This window comes from Columba livia, chromosome 9 (genome assembly GCF_036013475.1).
Source record: "Columba livia isolate bColLiv1 breed racing homer chromosome 9, bColLiv1.pat.W.v2, whole genome shotgun sequence".
Taxonomy (NCBI): Eukaryota; Metazoa; Chordata; class Aves; order Columbiformes; family Columbidae; genus Columba; species Columba livia.
This window is the reverse complement of record NC_088610.1, coordinates 9,744,873-9,763,317: the sequence shown is the minus strand read 5'-3', so window position 1 is coordinate 9,763,317 and position 18,445 is coordinate 9,744,873.

Sequence of the window (18,445 nt, the reverse complement as noted above, 5' to 3'; positions counted from 1 at the left end):
GCAGTTGGTGATTGCTAAATGATACAACTTCTTTGCCTCTTTCAAGACTAAGACTATCAAGAGAACTTTTTTAGGTGTTCATTACACCTGCACTTAGAATTTTTCTATCTTAAAGAAGCCAGTTTATTATCTGAAAAATAAGCAGCAGGTTGGACAATTACTGCTTCATTTTCTGGGTTAAATTGCCAAGAGGGACAACCTTAACAGGAGGGAGTCCACTCCAGCTTCCATTTGGGTGCCTCAGTCATTTTTGAATTTCCTTTCTTGATTGAGGTAATCGAAATGGATTTTAATTTGGAAAAAAGAGAGTCAGTATGCCTTTGATATTCCACAGGAAAAGACTTTAAAGAAGCTAGAACATAGTTTCTATTGCTGTTAGTTTACATGTTCCTTCTTCCTGATCCTTTCAGATGTCACAGGAAATACAGCAGGTGAAGAGTTGGCAGAATGAGCTGCTTTGATTAGTTAAGCACATAGCAAGGTCTGATGCTTTCATTGTCACACTGGTATTTGTGCTGGGCATGATACACTTACTTTAAGCTTAACAGTGTAGCTTTGATTATAAGTCCTTTCCAGCTGGCAAAATTTTCTGTAAGGCAAGCATAACACAGTATAGTTAATTTTATGTCTTTCAGTATCTGCACTGTATATAATTGAATTTTTTTTAAAAGTATGCTATGCAATAAGGACCATACCAATGTCCAGGTAGTACTATAGTGCTATGAGAGATTAGTGACATCAATGATATTATATTTTTGTATTTCCTTTTGTTTATATAATCTACACATTCTCTATAATCATAGCTCTAAAACAACAATTTTTGTAATTATAGAGATGTCTGAAATTCATTATGTGTTAAACATATATTCCCAAGGATGAGAAATGTGCTTAAGAGGATTGTGTATAATGAGTGCTTTGCATTTTATCGATTTGATCCCAAGAGAGGGTAAGATCTTCATACAATTTTCTGAGCACCTTAATGTATTGGCTGGAGAAACCAGCACTTACAATCCTGGTGTCTTTTCACATTGTGTTCTGCATGATACTAGTGTGTATGTGTATAAATAATGTCATTCTTCAGGATATTATCAAAACATCGAGTTGAATTTGCATTACTAGCAGCAAAATAGATATATGGTGACCTTTGATTTGCTAATGTGATGGACCACCCTTCTTTCAAGAAACACTTGAAAACTGTGTGCATTTGTCCAAGAATACTATGCAGTCCCTCATGTACATTTGGAGGGGAAAAAAAGGAAAATAAAAATCCTTAGTAAGTGAGGAAAAAGATCTTATATAAATCAGGAGCATATCGGGAGCTGGTGTGCTACTCACCTTGGAGAAATACAGGCAGATAACTTCAGCAGACCCTTCTGGTGTTTGAACCTCAGGTTTTATGGATCTCTGTTTTCACTTCATTCAAAATACCTAAGAGGCTTTGGATTAATCTTCTCAAATATTTATGTGAGTAATTTTTAAATGGTGTAAGATTTCTTTGTTTTGTTTTTGTAAGTTAGTGAGTTTGATTTGCTTTAAGAAAGTGTTTGCACTCATAATTGAGAGATGTTAAGCTTAGTGTTAATTAAACAAATTGATGTGAATATCTGATTGCGTCCTGAGAGGGTTAGATTTTCCCCAGCTGTGACAGCGATCACATTAAAAGATGGATAATTTGTAAGTTAACTGCATTAGTTAAAGGAATTTGCAATAAAAATATGAATGTGTGTTTATTTGTAAACTTTAGTAACAAAATGTTTTATGGTTTTGGGTGGATTTAATACACTGGTAGGGTGATGAAGAAACGAAGTTGTACATCTGAGGTAAAGAGAGGGCAGGACTTTCCTCTTCTGTGGAAAATGGCAATTTTTCTTTTTGAAAGAGTGAAGGCGGCCTGACTATTTACTTGTGTAGTGAAATGCTAGAAAACTACCCTCTCCCTCCACAGCTTTTTCTTTAGCACGCTTTGGAGAAAGAGAACAAGGAAGGATATACAAGAAATAACTTCAGAGATGTGCGATTTGTCACTTGCTTCCAAGGGATGCTCACTGCAAAGTTTCTAAGTAAATTTCTTCATTTGCAGACTAATTTTCCTGTTTTTCTATTACTGTTTTTACCAGAACTTGATTCAAGACCATGTCTGAATTTGACCTTGCTTTGGGGAGTGTAAATGTTGGATCAGATGAATTCCAAAGGTTTCTTGCAACCTAGATTATTCTATGGTTCCAGTTTAAAGTCAGGGTTTGGATCCAGTATACTAGAAGACACCCATGTCACTGGGTTCTGAAAATAGTTGTCGTATCCTGATGTTCACAGAGGACTCTGTTGTTACATGAGAGGTTGATCCTGAGGCCTCTTTAAAGGAATTTTCTGGGGTTTTTATCAGTCTTGATTATTTCTTTTTAACAAATAATAATATGAAACAATTGGACTGCTCTGTTTAGATCTTATTATTTTACAGAAGGTGTAGGATTTGCATGATCTGATGCATATTTTCAGAAAATTAGAAACAAGAAAGGTTTTTGTTTCCCTCAAAGAGCTGCAATGTACGTCTATAACAAACTCACTGTGAATGGGCAATGGAAATATTTTATGAGCTTTGGGCTTATACAACTTTGTACCAATGGATTTGTGAGACATCACTGAATTGCCTTATTCTCTCTCCTGAGTGTTAGACCTGGAATCATGATATTGCCCTGAAGATGGCTGGCTTTGCAAGATTTCTATATACATGATTTAAGTGACTAAGGCTATACAGAAGCATTTATCTATTAAATTGCATCATCAAATCACTGAAAGTTTCTCCTGTCTTGGTTCTCAAAATTGTGCTCTAAAATTTCCAGAATAATGTTCCCTACTTTTTATATAGAAACCGTTTGTGTGTGGGTTTTTTGGTTTTGCTGTTGTTGTTTTGTGGGGTTTTTTTGTTTTGAGTTTTTTGGCTCACTCTCCAGTCATGACTGACATACCATCTAAAGTGGATTGAGCACTTATGGTACCTATCCGAATGGCATCTCTTCAGATTTTAAGCTTACTAGCATGCTGCTCATATATAATATGTAGAATGTCCACATAACAGGTGATTGATATAAGAATTTAAATGCAAAAGGTGTTTTTGTTGTGGGAGTCTTTTGTGTTTGTCGGTGGTGGAGGGTGGTATTGTTGTTGTGTTTGTGTGGTGTTGAGGTGGTTCTCTTTGTAGAAGCATAGTTTGGTCCCTGGACAGGCAGACTTCTCTAAGGAATTTGTCATTAGGAAGACTGTTTCCAGAACAACAGCCTCTGTTTTTCCTGAGCAACTGCAGCTTCTTAAATTGCACCAGATCTGCATCAGCTTGCCTATCTCTAGCATTTTAGGGGGGAAGGTGGCATGAGTGGAAGTAGGTATAGACCACCATGGAGTCTCTGGAGAGTTGATAGTACTCTGTGTTGGTAGAATCCTCTAGTGTAACATCAGAGGTTGCGATCCTGTAATTTAGACAGGCCCTCAGTTGGAATAACTTAACAGATGTTCTTATTTAATTATTACTTTTAGTTGCAAATACTGGGCCTAGTGTTACAGTACCGCCCAACTTTTCAGCTACTTCTGCTACCTACAGTTATTAATTAGGCATTTTATTGTGTTTCTCCCATTGAAATATTTGAGAATAAAACCTACAAAAGAAATACCAATATTTATGTTACAAGAAGGTGTTTTTCAAGTGTTATTAAGTTGCTTGGACATTTCTAGAAGTATAATTTTGAAAATCTAGACAAATTAAAAAAACATCCTTCCCATAACCAAGGGTGCGTTTTTGTTGTTTTTGTTTTGTTTGTTGGGTTTTTTGTTTGTTTGTTAAAAACAACAAACAAACCAACTCGCTTTCTCTCATAATTGTTATCTTGGTACATTAGCCAGTGCCCTATTATGTATGAGTCAAACAGGTGAATAATAAAGTTGAAAGACTTGAACAAATCATAGAGGTCTTGGAGTATAATGCATTCTATGGCAAGCTTCATGTCTTATAAAAGTGTTAACAATCAGCTGTATGTTTACTGCTGTATTTGCCTAATAAGGCCCGTACTGATGCCTGCCGAAAGCATATATATGTCTGTATCAAAGTTATTACGTATGTTCTAGAATTTATGGAATTAATAAAATTAATATTACAACAATAAATCTCTGTTTGAAGAAGAACCGAAGTACTACAATGAAAATATCCAGTATTTCAGTTAATTCAAAATAAATAGGGAAATTAAATGTAAATATTTTTAAAGAGTCCTTGAACGGTTTGTTGATTAGAAACTAATGTAACTCCTTGTCTAAGATAAAACACCAAACAGGCAGCAGCTGCTGGTAATTGGTGCAAGTAATTGTAGAGCCAATAAGTTGAAGAAGTGCTTATTAAAAGAAACTGCCTTTCTATCTGCTCGTAAGTTCAATTGAGTAATATGCTCTACATGTGGTCTGACGGTAGGTAAATTATACACCTGATTTAAAAACACTCCATCCATAAGAGCTCCTATTTTGCTCATCCATAAAATTTTTACTTTCTTTATTACTAACTACTTGCAGCAGCATATGGCATAATATCTATCGAATTAGGCTTTGAGGACATCTTAGACTGGCACCCCGCTGACTTGAAACATGTGCTTAATGCATATTGCAGTGGTTTTAACCCGTTAAGTGCCCCCGGGACAGGCTCGTGCTCTCAAGGCTGGAATGCCCGTGTGGCCTTACAGATCCAGGCTGCACACCCTGCTGGTTTGCTGGCATTCTACCCAAAGTGATGAACCTGCCTTGAAATGGCTGTTGCACAGACATTGTATAAAGCTCATTCTAAAGAAATTTTGAGACCTTAACATCTTAGTTTCGAAGTGATAAGAGGAGGAATTGTAATTCAAGCTTAAGAATCATTTAAAAAAACCTAAACCATGCTACTCCTTCAGCATATTAGTTTGCATATAAATTGTTCTGAAAAAATCCATTAGTTTTATGACATAATCTAGTAAAAGTTATTTGAGGCGATGTGTCCTCATCACAAAGATAGGTGAGTTTCTCTTCAGATAAATAATAACATTTTTTGGATTACTGCTAAAGAACCCCCAAGCTCAACATTTGTGAATGCTTTGCTTTGCTCTGAAGACAGTCATCTTTTCCTTTAAGGAAATTGTAAGAAGTCCAGTTACAGGTCTGAAAATGTTTTGGTGTACTTTTGACAAGTTATGTACTATGGGTAAAACCTGAGGAAAAACTACAGTAGACATCACTAAACTGGCAATTAAATACTGGGGGGGCAGAGGTGGTGTGTGAAATAAAAGCATCTGATTCTACAGTCACAGAGAAGTCATTTGGATGGTTTCACTGTGGGCATTGTGAAAGCTTTCAAAGCCTTATTTGGAAACAATTTAAACTCTGAATACTGCTTTTCCTTGCTTCTTGGCAGTAATTTTTAATGGAAGATTTTCATTGGAACTGATTGTTGGAGGTTTTATTTCTACACTGAAATAAACTTACACTTCAAGTTATTGTTTTAGCCCCAAAGATAACTTGGCAGTGTAATTTATCCTAATCCTGTATATTTGTAGTGGTTTTCTTAAGTATATCTGGACAAGATTTGTGCTGCAAAGTTCTGCTGGTAGGTTGTGTTACTGCCTGAGGAAATGACGGTCCTTCTGCTGAAGGACAGTGGAAAAGGCTCCTGTGACCGTGTAGCTTGTGACTTTCTAGGAAACGACTGAATCCATGAGCTAATTTTGTCATTGCAGGTGTGTCTCACCTGGAGGGCTTTGCTGGGCTGCTCACCTGGCCAGGCTGCTCTGGCCACACAGCTGTTTCAGGGTAGCACAAGCTTTTTAAAAGTGCTTATACGCAGAGATAACTAGTATGGCTAATAAGGTAGCTAAAGAAATCTGAGGAAGTTAATAAAAATAAAAAATAAATATCGATATGTATTAGTAACAGTAAAATTAATAGCTAATTCCTGTTTACAGAGACATTGGTTTAGTGGAAATGTGAACTGGAATAGGAGCTTTGAAACCACAAGCACTTCTTGTAAGCAGAGAGAGGAAGGTAAATCAAAGGATGTGGATGCACAAACAGGTTATGGAAGAGTAAGCTCAAGTAGAACACCTTACAGTGGCAGCCCATTTATGTTCTCTCTGGGGGAACATACCTCTCTTCCACTGTCAGGGAAATTCCCTCTTGTTTATCATAATGCACAGATGTGCACAAAAGGAGTTTTGATGCATGTGAGAATGTGTTCGGACCAAAAGGCTGTTTTGCCCAGTGTCTTGTTTCAAACAGTAAATATGAGTTGTTTCCTAAGAAAGCATAAGATCAGGGCAAAAAATGTGTGAAATTTTGTTGATGTTTCTGCTTTTAATTTTTTTTTTCAGCTCAGCTGAGTCAGTTTTGAGTTTACAACTACTCAGTAACCCTCAAGTGATTATGCTTCTATTTTCTTGGTTTTCCCTTGAGCCCATAAACTTCTAACAGCCATAACGTTCTTCATTAGCAGGTTCTAGAAGGTTGTTACCTATAATATAAGGAGCTGCCTCCTTTTACTTTAAATGTGGTTTCTATTACCATCGATGCCCTAAATTGCAGGCAAATACTTAGATTACGTCTCATGTTCTGGCAATCTGCACGTATGACCCACAGCCTGGATCCTCCAGCCTCTGGAAGTGCAGTCTCCTCAGTGTGCTGACATTTAACTGTGACCTGCTGCTGTGCAGTGTTGATGGTTGGAAGCCAGTGAATATCAAGAAAGTTGCCTTAGCTTGCTCTCAGTCTTTAATTCCAGGTGGGAAGAAATATTCTACCTGGCACTTGACTGATGCCTGGATCTGAGCTTTCTTGGTTGCAGAGGACAAAGTGAATGCTAAAGAATCTAGACAAACATGATCATGTTTAAAATACAATTAGTATGCTCTTTATCAACTCTTTACTACCAAAGATTTGACAAAGAAAGCCAGCTTGGCTTTTAAAAAAATTGCCTACTTTTGAGGCTTCACAATGTTTTGCTAGCAGGTTGGAAGAGAGATTTTTGAACCAAGAGCAAAGACAACAAGTCAACAAGTCCTTTCAACAAGCCTAATAAATGTTATACCTATAAATGTTGGTTTTAAGTGTTTAAAAATAGATGTTGAATGTAGACTATTTCCTGTACATTCAAATTTGAGAACCAGCTGGGTGTTGGTTTTTGGTTTTCTGTGTCGTGGTGGTGGTGGTGTTTGGTTTTTGGTGGGTATTTTTTGTTTGGTTGGTGTTTTATTTTTGGTGGGGTTTTTTTTGTGTTTGTTTCTTTGTTGACATCTGTGCAAGAACAGAACTCTGGCTGGGTTTTTTGGCTTGTGGTTTTTTGTTTGGTTGGTTTTGATCCTAAGGATGTACTGCGTGTTCTGTAGATGCTAACCAGGACCTTCTCTATTGTCCTTTGGTTGTCAAGAGTTGTTCTGACATTGGGTACAGAAATAGTCAGTTGTCCTAAAATATCTGCTGCTGATGTCCCGGCAACTCAGAAGTCTAGGGAGATGTACTGGATTATGGATTGAAGAGAAATCGTGCCATTAGCTGAAATAAGAGAAACCCAAGACCTGAAAAATGCAGAGCTTAGTCAGAACCAACAGAGGAGCTTTTAAAAGCGTATGCCCCAGTTTGAGCTGTGGTAGTTTGGGGCTGAGGTCTGTGATATTTGGAATATACTGCAGGTTCTGAGGTCCTCTGCCCTTCATGCCCTTTGTCTTGGTTGCAGTTGCTGGCCCGCAGGGCAGATGGTGCCGCTACTGTCACCACTTTGAGATCAAGTGATAGGGGATTGTTCTGTAAACATCGAAGTGTGCACCTCACCAATGACAAAGGCTGGGTGAACAGGCAACGATCCACGCTACGTTTGTCTTGGCTCCCTGTTAAAGTTATTTAAAAAGTAAGAAATTGTTTTTTTCAATATGTTTATGATTCCCAGCTTAATTCTTTACACCAAGCACTGTGTAATCTTAAGTGATGCCCTGATTCTTAAATGGCACGGGTCAGACTTTCATCAGGTACATGCAATTGATTTACTCCACTGGACTTCAGATATTCAGCATGCGAGTTACACCTATTTTGGCAACGTGTAATTGTGCAGTGAAAAGAACTGCTGCCAGTGGTATCCCGAATTCATCTCTTAAAGAGGTTGAGCAATGTTAATTGAATTCAGCAAGGAATTGCTGGAAGGGAAAGCCATTATCTGTTTTAATCATCAGTTGCCAGTAAAATTCCCAATTTTGAACTTGGCCTCACTTTTACTACCTTTACTTGCTAAAATGTTTGCAGTGTGATCCTGAAAATGTGTTAAGTGTATCACAAGAAATATATATTTAACCGTCAATATGTGCATGCACAGTTTTAATTGATGGTGAAATTAGACTGCAGTAGGCTGCAGAATGATAAGCGCTTATAAAATCAAGAACTAAAGCACTGTTCAGTAAGTATTGTTATAGACTGGGCAGGAAATGAGGCTGTAGTTAATTATTTTGAAAACAAAAAAATGTTTCTGATAGCTTTTAAAATTTGCATTTTGTTAACCTCCAGAAATAGCTTAACTGACTCTTAACTTCAGCTACTTTAAATCCTTTAAAAATATTGTGTGAAAAAAACCCATGCTTTAAAAATGTTTCTTTTCCTTCAGTAAGGAAGGAGTTGCTTGAAGAGGAAAAAATAAAAACCTGAACTACATACTGAATTTTCCAGGCTGTGGTTCTGCGCAGCAATCTGCTGAAAAAGTGCAATTATTATTATTTTTTTCCCCTCTCAAACATGCATTTGAGGAATGAGCAGATCAGATAAAGAGCTGAGATTCAATTCAACTCAACCTTGAGTCACTCTCTGACTCTGTGTCTTTAAAAAGGAAAAAAAAACAAAACAAAAAAACCCCACAAAACACCACACACACCAAGGTGGCAAAATCAATACAAACCAATAATAACTTCACATTTGTGGAAGCAACATGAATGGCTCTCCAAAATATTGAGACACATCCAAGTACATTTTAGCAGAGCTGATATTTATCAGAAGTCATTTGCCCTCAAGCAGATGCTCTCTTTCATTGTGCTCCTGTCACAAATGACTAAGATTTATGACAGACAATTACAGCATCTGCAGTTAGCAGCCTTATAATCAGCACTATTATTTAACGATTGGTGCAATAAACTGACTCCTGTTACTGTTTATCAGATATCAGTCAGTTCTGGCTATTTTCTTCAGCTCCCCAAATCACAGTATGGTGCAACCACTGCTTTTTAATGGCTAGTCAGAAGCAGGCACATTTTCACATTTTGTACAGACTGCCGAGGAAAAAGAAAAAGCAACCAATTACATGTATGTATGGTGCCCTCTCATTTGAGATGCCTGTGTACGTAACCATCTCTATACAGTCTAAAACCTCTTGAAAAAAAAAATAACAGCTTTTACTATTTCAGATAAGAGCTTCTATTTAGGCTTCTGCATGGTGAAAAATGTCTTGTTTAAATATTCATGTTTTAAAGAGTGAATAAAATGTGAATACTGGAGTAGTCATACTCTCTTGCAGCACGAATTCTGCGTGTGTCTGAGGAAGGGACGACATCCATTCATTATTCAGCCTCCTGAATGTCAGGCAAATAACAGAATTGTATTTTAAATTTAGTAATGTTCTTACAAAAATTAAAAGCTTGAGGAATGTCTCAGTTGAGGTTTTTAACCAATGTGTACGATGTATATTATGAGACTTCTATGTGGGCTGCATTTTTTCCTGGAAAGCTTGTGAGAGGGAACCAGGTAACATTTGAGCTGCAAGTCCCACTGAAAATTATATTAAGACGTGCAAAAGTGTAATTTCAGTGCCCCATTCTAGCCTTACTTAGACCAGTGATCATCAGACATGAGTCTGGTTTCCTTAAATAAATGCTGTTGTAAGCAAATGCTCCGTGTAGGTGGGAGAAGACTTTGTCCCCTGTAGCCTGAACACGAAGTACCTTAAATTGTTTTTTCTTTTTAAATTTATTATTACAGTGCCTGCATCTTGTCTGCATTAGTTCTTGTTAGAGTGGGGAACACTTTATGTTTAGACATTCTTTTGTTTTAGCTGCTGAATGAGAATGCTTGGTATCCACAAAGTTTTCAAGGACAAGACTGACTATTTTAAGTGACTAAGGGAAATAGATCAGTTTTTGTATCTGCCAACAGAAAAAGAAGGTAACTAGGTCCCTTCTGTTCTTTGTGGAGATGAGTCATATTGTCAACAAGCAGAATTTAAAATCAGTTTAAATTGCTTGGTACAGACATTTTCTCAGATGTGAAATAAATGTATTTTAAGATCATGTTTGGCTTGTGTAAGAATAAACTAAGAACACACAGGGTTGATTGTAAACCTTTTGTTGTTTTGTTGTTCAACAGGTATCTAAACTGTTGTTTTCTTTATCTGGACTAACTGGTCACTCATATTTTTGAGGTGTGCTGGATAAAGGGTCAGAAGCTAAAACTATTATACGTGCCTTTGATAAATATTTAACTTTGGGTAATATTTTCATAGTTTGTTTTTTAAAAAAGAGAGTACGTGTGAGTGGTTATAATCTTAGAAGTTCTTAAAATCTAGGGGTTTGATTTCAAGCTGCTTTTTGTCTAGGGCAGTCACCATTAAAATTGACTTATATTTTCAGTAGATCATAAAGATATGCGTCGTTTTAAAAAATTTTAGATTAACTGTGCACTGAGACGTATTGAGTCTATTCAGAGTGAACCTTGGTCTGTATCATTCTGATTTTGAAGTCATTCATGAACATAGAATATCGTCAGTCTGCTGTCACGCAGCAGTTTGTTTATGCTGATAAATATTTTCCAGAGACTCAACTGAGTCAACTGAATTAATTTCATTTTTAGCTGATGTAGATTTTTAAATGATATTTGAGATTATTAATAGTAGGTGATTAACTTTCCAGAAGCTACTTAGCAATGGAATCACACTAATATTCAAATCAATAGAATTTAGTCTAACAGAGCTATTTTTGGAAAATTTTCTGAAGTACAAACTGCCCTAGCTATCCTTTTAAAGTTGTTCAAATACTAAAGTGGGTGATTAAAGCTGAGTGTAAGGCTCAGTCATATACATATAACTAAGTTCATACTAATGGAATAACACTGCCAGGCAGGAATATTTGGTGCCTGACAACGAGCTCTGCAATGGGTTTGGGTTTGTGTGCTGTAATGCTGCACTGAGTTCATGTAAAGAACAAAGCCCCATCGGCTTCTCTCAGCTCCGTTAGATCAAGCTCTGAGAGTCTGGCAAAGGTAGTCATGGGTCAGGGTAATACAAACTGTTTAAAATTAATGCTTGGATGCTGAAATATTCTGGAAGTAAAACTGGGATTTTTTGCTTTCAACAAAAATTAGAGGGCCTTGTCTAGCATCTCTGTCAGAATTCATAGTAGATGTTCCTGTCGATATTTATGGCACAGGTTGTGTAGTAAACTTGCTTGTTAAGTCCACCTGATCCAGATTGTCCTTTATCATAAGAATTGTTGAATCAAGTCAGCCGCTAATTAGACATGAGTTGTTATGGTTTAGGCAAACATAACATGACTAGTCACATCAATGAAGCTTCAGGATGCTGTAGTGTGATGTGATGTTAAAATTTGTGAAACCTTCTAAGCAGTTTGTTCCTTTTTGTTTTTATAAAAATGAAGTCCCTCGTCTTTGTCTTGTCACTTTTGCTCCAATTAGTGAAAATCATCAGAATCTCCTTCTGACAAGCGAGTTCATTGTGAACTAACATAACATCAATGCACTTGTCCAGGAGGTCTCCGGGATGAGGGGAACAGGAAGGTGAGCAAGTGCCACATCCTTATGTGACTTCCTTGGGAGGTTAATTCAAATGAAGCTCTAGCCTTTTGTTTACTAGACATTGCCTTTGAAGACAGTATTCCTCTACTTAGATCATAGTGAATAGATCATGCCTGTTGTGGTGGTAGCTCATGCACTTTTACTTTGATCTGTGGTATGCATGAGTAGTTATGCACACTACTACTTGTACATTGTAAATATGCTTCTTATGGTTGACATGTGTAACCTAGAGGTAGCTCAAGTTTGATATTTGGTCTTTTTTTTTTTTTTGCATTATACACAGAAGATTTCTCCATGGGCTTAAACGTTTCTGTATCTAGTTTGTAATGACAGAGCATGTCTGCTCTCTCTTCAAACAGAACTCAGAAAAAGAGGAGAGCGTGCAGCCGCTGCTGCTTGTCTTAAGTTACACTTCTCTCTTTATATTTCAGCAAAATGCTATTTAGCCTGTAGGGTATTTTTTCCAGCTTCTTCTCTTCCTTCATAGTGTGCGTGAGTAGTTTTTATTACTCGTGTCTGTTATCTATCATGTTTCTGCTTACAAGAACCTGTAAGCTATGAACAAGAGTTTAGAAACTATGGATATCACATTGGAGCAGTGCTGCATATGATGGAGTGTATTTAATTTGACAGGAGCCAGCATTAAATGCCTATAAAGACCTGTTCCAGAACAGTGTGGTGGCAAGCAGCATGCAGTATCTCTAAGAGGGCATTTGTAGTGCACTTCTCATTGAGCACCTACTCCTATTTGTCTCATTGTTAACCAAGAAATCCAGAGGAAAATCTGGGAAGTAAAGCATTTGCAGTAAAAGCTTGTAAACTGTGACAAAAATTTTCACTCTTGTGCAGGGAGTCATTGTAAGATAGTGTGCCACTCTGTTCTCAAAATCGGAGTTTCTGTGGGATAGCAATGCAACTTGTAGGGCTGTATCCCTGGAAGAATTTTCTTCCAAAAAGTACTTAAGATTAATATTAAATAAGCAGCAAAACACAATCTCCTAGTATAATGCTGAGGCAGAGGCATTGAGAACAACTTTTGGCTATATCGGCAAGTGAATGGTGCTTGGAATAAGGAATTATTAAAGCAATTATCTCATAAAGTTTAATCTTTTAATTTATCTCTTTCCCCAAAGAGTCAAGTAGTAACTTGGTCAGTATGCAATAAGCTACACGAGAGAAGGTTACAGATAGCTAAGAGTTACCTTTGGTGAAGGATGCCTGACAGACTGAGGCCATTGTTCTGAACGGAAACATCAAAATATGTTTTCAATAGTGACTTTTATATCCAACATTTCAAACCTTTGCTCAAAATAACTTTTTTTAGGCACATGCTCTTTATCATCTTAATTTCCAAGAAGTTCCTGACTCTGGAACTGCAGAGTGAAAACTGTTCCTCTGTTTCATCAAAGAACTTGTTCTGCTTTCATTGCAAAACTTCTCAGAGTATCTGGGTAGTATAACATTGTCACAATATTCACTTCTTGACAACATTTGATCTTCCAGAGTGCTGGAACATGCCTGAGACATTTCTCAGTGAGACATACTATACAATTAATAACAAGTTGTAGTAGTAATGCTTGTGTGATTAGTTCATTTGGTAGTTCATTAATTAGTAATTCCTGGGGAAAAAAAAAAATGCAGGACCAGCTTTATTAGTTATGTATTTTGTCCTAAAAAAAGATCTGAAGTTGTACTTCTTGTCTACTGTCTATGTGCTTACTATACTGAACACTTATTTTTATCAGTGAATGAAGACATGAAAATTACTTCTATCTTCTTCTAGTAAAGAGAGCTGATGGGTTCAATCATATGGGCTCAATCTCTTGAAGTTGGAAACATCTCCTTTTGCACTAGAGTAAGCACAGAAAAAAATATTGGCTATTTCACCTGAATATTTTCCTCTTTGCTTCTTTGTCATCAGTTCATTATGTTCTGTGAAAGTTTCCAGCGTGTTGGTTTATTAGAGTGTGTGTGTGTGCCCTGTGGAATTTGAGAGAAGTTTCCTGTAGTGTGAGGACCTAGGGCAGGACAGCAATGAGTCTCTAAAAAGTATGTGTGCTGTTTGCTGTGCATGTGGGATATTTGCCGTTTGGGAAAAGTAGTGGTAGTAGCATTATTACATTTTTGAATAAATTTTCAAAAGAATTGAAAATACTTCCTAATGCAACTACTTCTGCAAGTGTCAGCATGACACTCCATAGGGGCAGCAGAGAAATGTTATCCAGGGAAACCCTGGGCTGAATTGTTCAACAGATTCCTTTTCTCATAGGTGTTAATTCATGTTTCTGAAAAAAATGCTGTATTTTTTTTCTTGGACATTCCCAGTTTATCTCTTTCTGTCATGTCAGATTTGTTTCTGGACCACCCAGATTAGATCAAATCTACTTTTCAATTGATTTTAAGGGTTGTAGTTTGAGAGATGTTATTATTCATGTAGGAGTTGAGTCTTGGTTTATAAAGAAAAACGCCTGGTAGAATGTTGCCTCTAATCAAGAGGCTGTGTCTGCTGTGCAACCTCTTTGCTCCTCTTTCCACTAATGTTTCTGTCATTGCAGTTCTGGGATGACCAGGCCAGACCAGACTGAACACATGTTGATCTGTGGCCTTTTTGCCCTTTCCCTTTTCCTTATAGTATTTTAAGTCATGGTATAAAAAGCAATGTCTAGGAGACTCTACTGGAGTTTTGACTAGAAATACTGATGACATGACATATAGAGCAGCTTTTCTCTTCTGGGCAGGGGGGAAAAGAATTAAAAAGAAATAGTAGTAACGAGACGAATACAGACTAGGGATGCAGAAGAAGAAGAAATGAGATAGAAAGATGTTATGCTTTGAAATTGCTGTTAAGGTAAATATTTTTATTGTTGCTTACCTTTATCAGTGTTTTTTAGTACTACAATGCATTCCTGTATTTAAAAGAATAAGGTAAAACTGCTTTTGTCAGTTACCCAGTTCTTGTAAAAGGTGTTCTAGAAAACTGTTGTAGTCTGTATATAACAATATATATATGTCTGTTTATAACAATAACACAAACAAAAAGAAAACAAAGATGACAGTATATAAATGAAAGAGGCCAAACCAATGAGAAATCTACCATATTTTCAGGGTCCTAGATTTTGAAAAGAAAATAAACATATGCTGGCAAGTAGAAAAAACACTAGATTTCCTCTTTATATAAGGAATTTAACTTCAGTCATGTACAAAGTTTATATAATATTGGCTACTTGGAGTGAATAACCAGATCTTTAATTGAAGAAGAGAACCTTGGCATTACACGGAACCTATTTTAAACAAACTGGTTTTAGACATAGCAGATAACCACAGTATCAGAGCACCGTGCTCGTACTTTTTCAGTATCTGATGTTCAGTGTCTGGCATTTGCCGTTGTGGGTCCTTTATCCCTTTGTAAGTAGTTTTGCCTCATTTTAGGAATCCCGTTGACATCTGTGGAGCTGGGGTGGTTGGGATTGTTGGGGTTTTTTTGGAGATTTTACAGTAGAGCAAAATTTTACAGCCATGTATATACTAGTCCGTTCTTGATTTTTGAAACCTGAAGGTTGAGTGGGCAATTTTCACCATAATACTGAAAGGAATCAACAATTAAACTAATGATTTACCATTTCTAAATATATATATATATACATACACATATATAAAATTTTTTTCAGGAAAGAGATTTTCCTGCTGTCATAAACTGACTAGAGTATTTTAAAATGAAAGGTTTACATTTGCATTTTAGAAGACTAAAACTTGCAGGCACATGGTGTGTAAAATCAGAATTTATTCCTTATACTCTTAGTCAAACACTCTATGTAATTACTGAACAGTAATGCAGAAGATAAAGGTAATAGTGAAGTCTTTAGTGCAGCAGCATAGCTTATTTATGCTGTTGTTGAATTAATAGAATAGTAGACAGTATTATACAAACAAATCTGCATGCTGTGTAGCAGTAGGAGGGGAAAAAACACTTGTTTCAAGTTGGTTTTAAGTTTGGGTTTTCTTTTTCTCTGTAACAATAACAACAAAATAATTTTTAAAATGAATAATTTATTTCTGTGGTTTTTATTCTTTATCTAATATTCCCTGGTACATTGTGGGACCAGTTTCAGTGCTGTCATACAGAAATCTGTGTTTATCAGCTACAGATGTTTGTAAGACTGTTTTGAAAAGATCTGTTTAGAGGGTTAAACTTTGTTTCAGCTAATTGTTTGTGTACAATGTAGTGATCTAGCTCCCCCTAGTGTATTAAAAATTCCCCAGAGATTTAATCAAGTATTCAATGAATTAATAAAATAGGAAAACGTATTCTTGTGAAACGTATAACATAACACCCCGTTCCATTGGAAAAAACATCACTTCAGATTTTAGAAAGGAGCAAAATGTACCTTGTTTTCTGAGTACTTTCTACTACACTTTTTCCAATGAAATGAAAAACGTCTCATGCTCATAAAATGTTTGTTTTTTTTTTTTCATAAATTTGCTAATAGGAAATAAAGCTTCTGAAACATTCCTTTAAGCAATAGAATGTTACTGAGTTCTGGGAATGACTGCAAATCTATTATACTAACTTTCTGTCCCCTTAAGAAATGATTTTTATCAAATGCAACTGTTTAGAGCAGCACTTTCTAAAATGAAAGTGTTTGGTGAAATCCTCTTTCTTTTTGTAGCTGTTACACTCTATGCATCTAATGAAATCATAAACGGAAAATTATAGCTTCATTCTAGGGAATGTGAAGACTTACTCCAACAGATGGCATCAAAACACCGGTCTGAACTATATGATTGCTGATTGTTAATTGCCTCTGTAAAACAATCCTTTTAAACAGAGTAATGCATTTTATCATACAGATTATAGTTCTACGCATTTTGGTTTTTGAATATGTGTTAACATTTTCTCCTCCAGTGTAAGATTTAGTGTTTGCATAATTATCGGATTAAACAACAGTGACTCAATTTTTTTTTAAAGAAATGAGGACAAGAATATAGAGAATTATGAATCACAATTTCTGTTTATTCAGAAATGCTAAATTACTGTACAAGTATGAGCTTTTATTATGCACAAATCAAATGGAGCAAGATGCCCGTAAGTGCAAAAACAATTACCTAGTCCAGCATTCCTCACTCAAGAAACTCCCCGTGACGTTAGTGGAAGCCTTGGCTATGTAAGGAAAGCAGAGTGCAAAAAAAGATACTGTACAATATCCATTAATCATTATGAAATCAATACCCCTGATTATCCATTTGCTTTGTTCTTGCACTGTAAGGGCTGGGTATTTTACGCAAAGCTAAATGAATGGGGAAATTGTTTTAGATGACTTGGTTAGTCCATCAGTAACGATGTGGGGAATTACATGAGAGTTTGTTTTGTGGAGTTGTTCTCTTGTTTCTACCATAGTCAGCCCGATAGTGATGCAGAGATAGGATGCTCATGCTGGGGAGGCTGGAGACTCGCACCTTTCTGGGGCTTTCTGCCCTTAAGCTGGTGGGGAGTTGTCTGGTTCCGCTGGAGGATTGCATCCGGTTCACCCGTTGTCATTCAGGTTGTGGTGCGCTATTTTCTCACAAAGGACTCTTGTGACCCTGCTTGGGTGAGTGTTGCCTTTTACCTCAACACAATGGAGTTAGCCAGAAGAGTAAGAAAATCAGGCTAGGAAAATAAATTTAAAAATAGCTGTGTGTATTTTTATGACGTCTTCTCCAGGCTGTCTTTTGTTGCAATATTATGTTATTTTATGTTCGAAAATGCCTATTATATATAGAATGTGTAATTATATTAATATCATAACTCTACTGTAATCAGTATACAGCTGTCTGTTAAATGGAATATCAGACCTGCAATGACGTGACATTAATTGGCCTTCGTGGTGACCGGTTACAAAGAGATGTGTGACAATTGCGTTCTGGAATCTGGTTTACCTCTGTGGATCAAGAGGAGCTGCCCTAGAAATGAGTGCTCTTACGTCAAAGTGCTGTTGATCTAAGTTTCTGGTTTGGGTGCAATGGAAGCTAGACACAGTGAAAAGGATTTTCCTCTTCTACAGTGAAGTTTCCTGTGTGTAACAAAATTTTGATCTAATGGTTCCAGTAGATGCAAATCTGTCCATTGACCTCCATCCTTTGCTAGGATGTCCTAATGAAGATGGGTAAATAGATAACAGGCAATTCACGTAGAGTTTTAGTATCATTAACTTCTTTGACAATGTTTGTGACATTGGGAAATACCTAGTTGTATTAATGAGTAAAAATAAGTTGGCCTGCCCTTAGCAGTCTAAAGCTACTTCAGATGAACATTCCAGGGACCACCTGGTCGGTGTGCTAGGGATATGGTTTGGTCAACTCATGTTTTTTTTCCCTAGGTTACTCCTGAAATGGCACAGGAATTTAAAGCCACTTGAAAAAGTGCCAGTAAGCTGGAGGCAATAAGTTTCTCTAGATCAATTTAGGAATCCTTTATCTGTTCCTAGAGTACATTTGAGTACTCTACAAAAGCTTTTTCCAGAACAGTAGAAGAGAACAATAAAAAAGAGTAGAAGAATTCTTCAATGCACTCTTGTTCTAAAATACATCTGTATTTTACCATAAGATACTACAACTGGGTAAACTGAGGCAA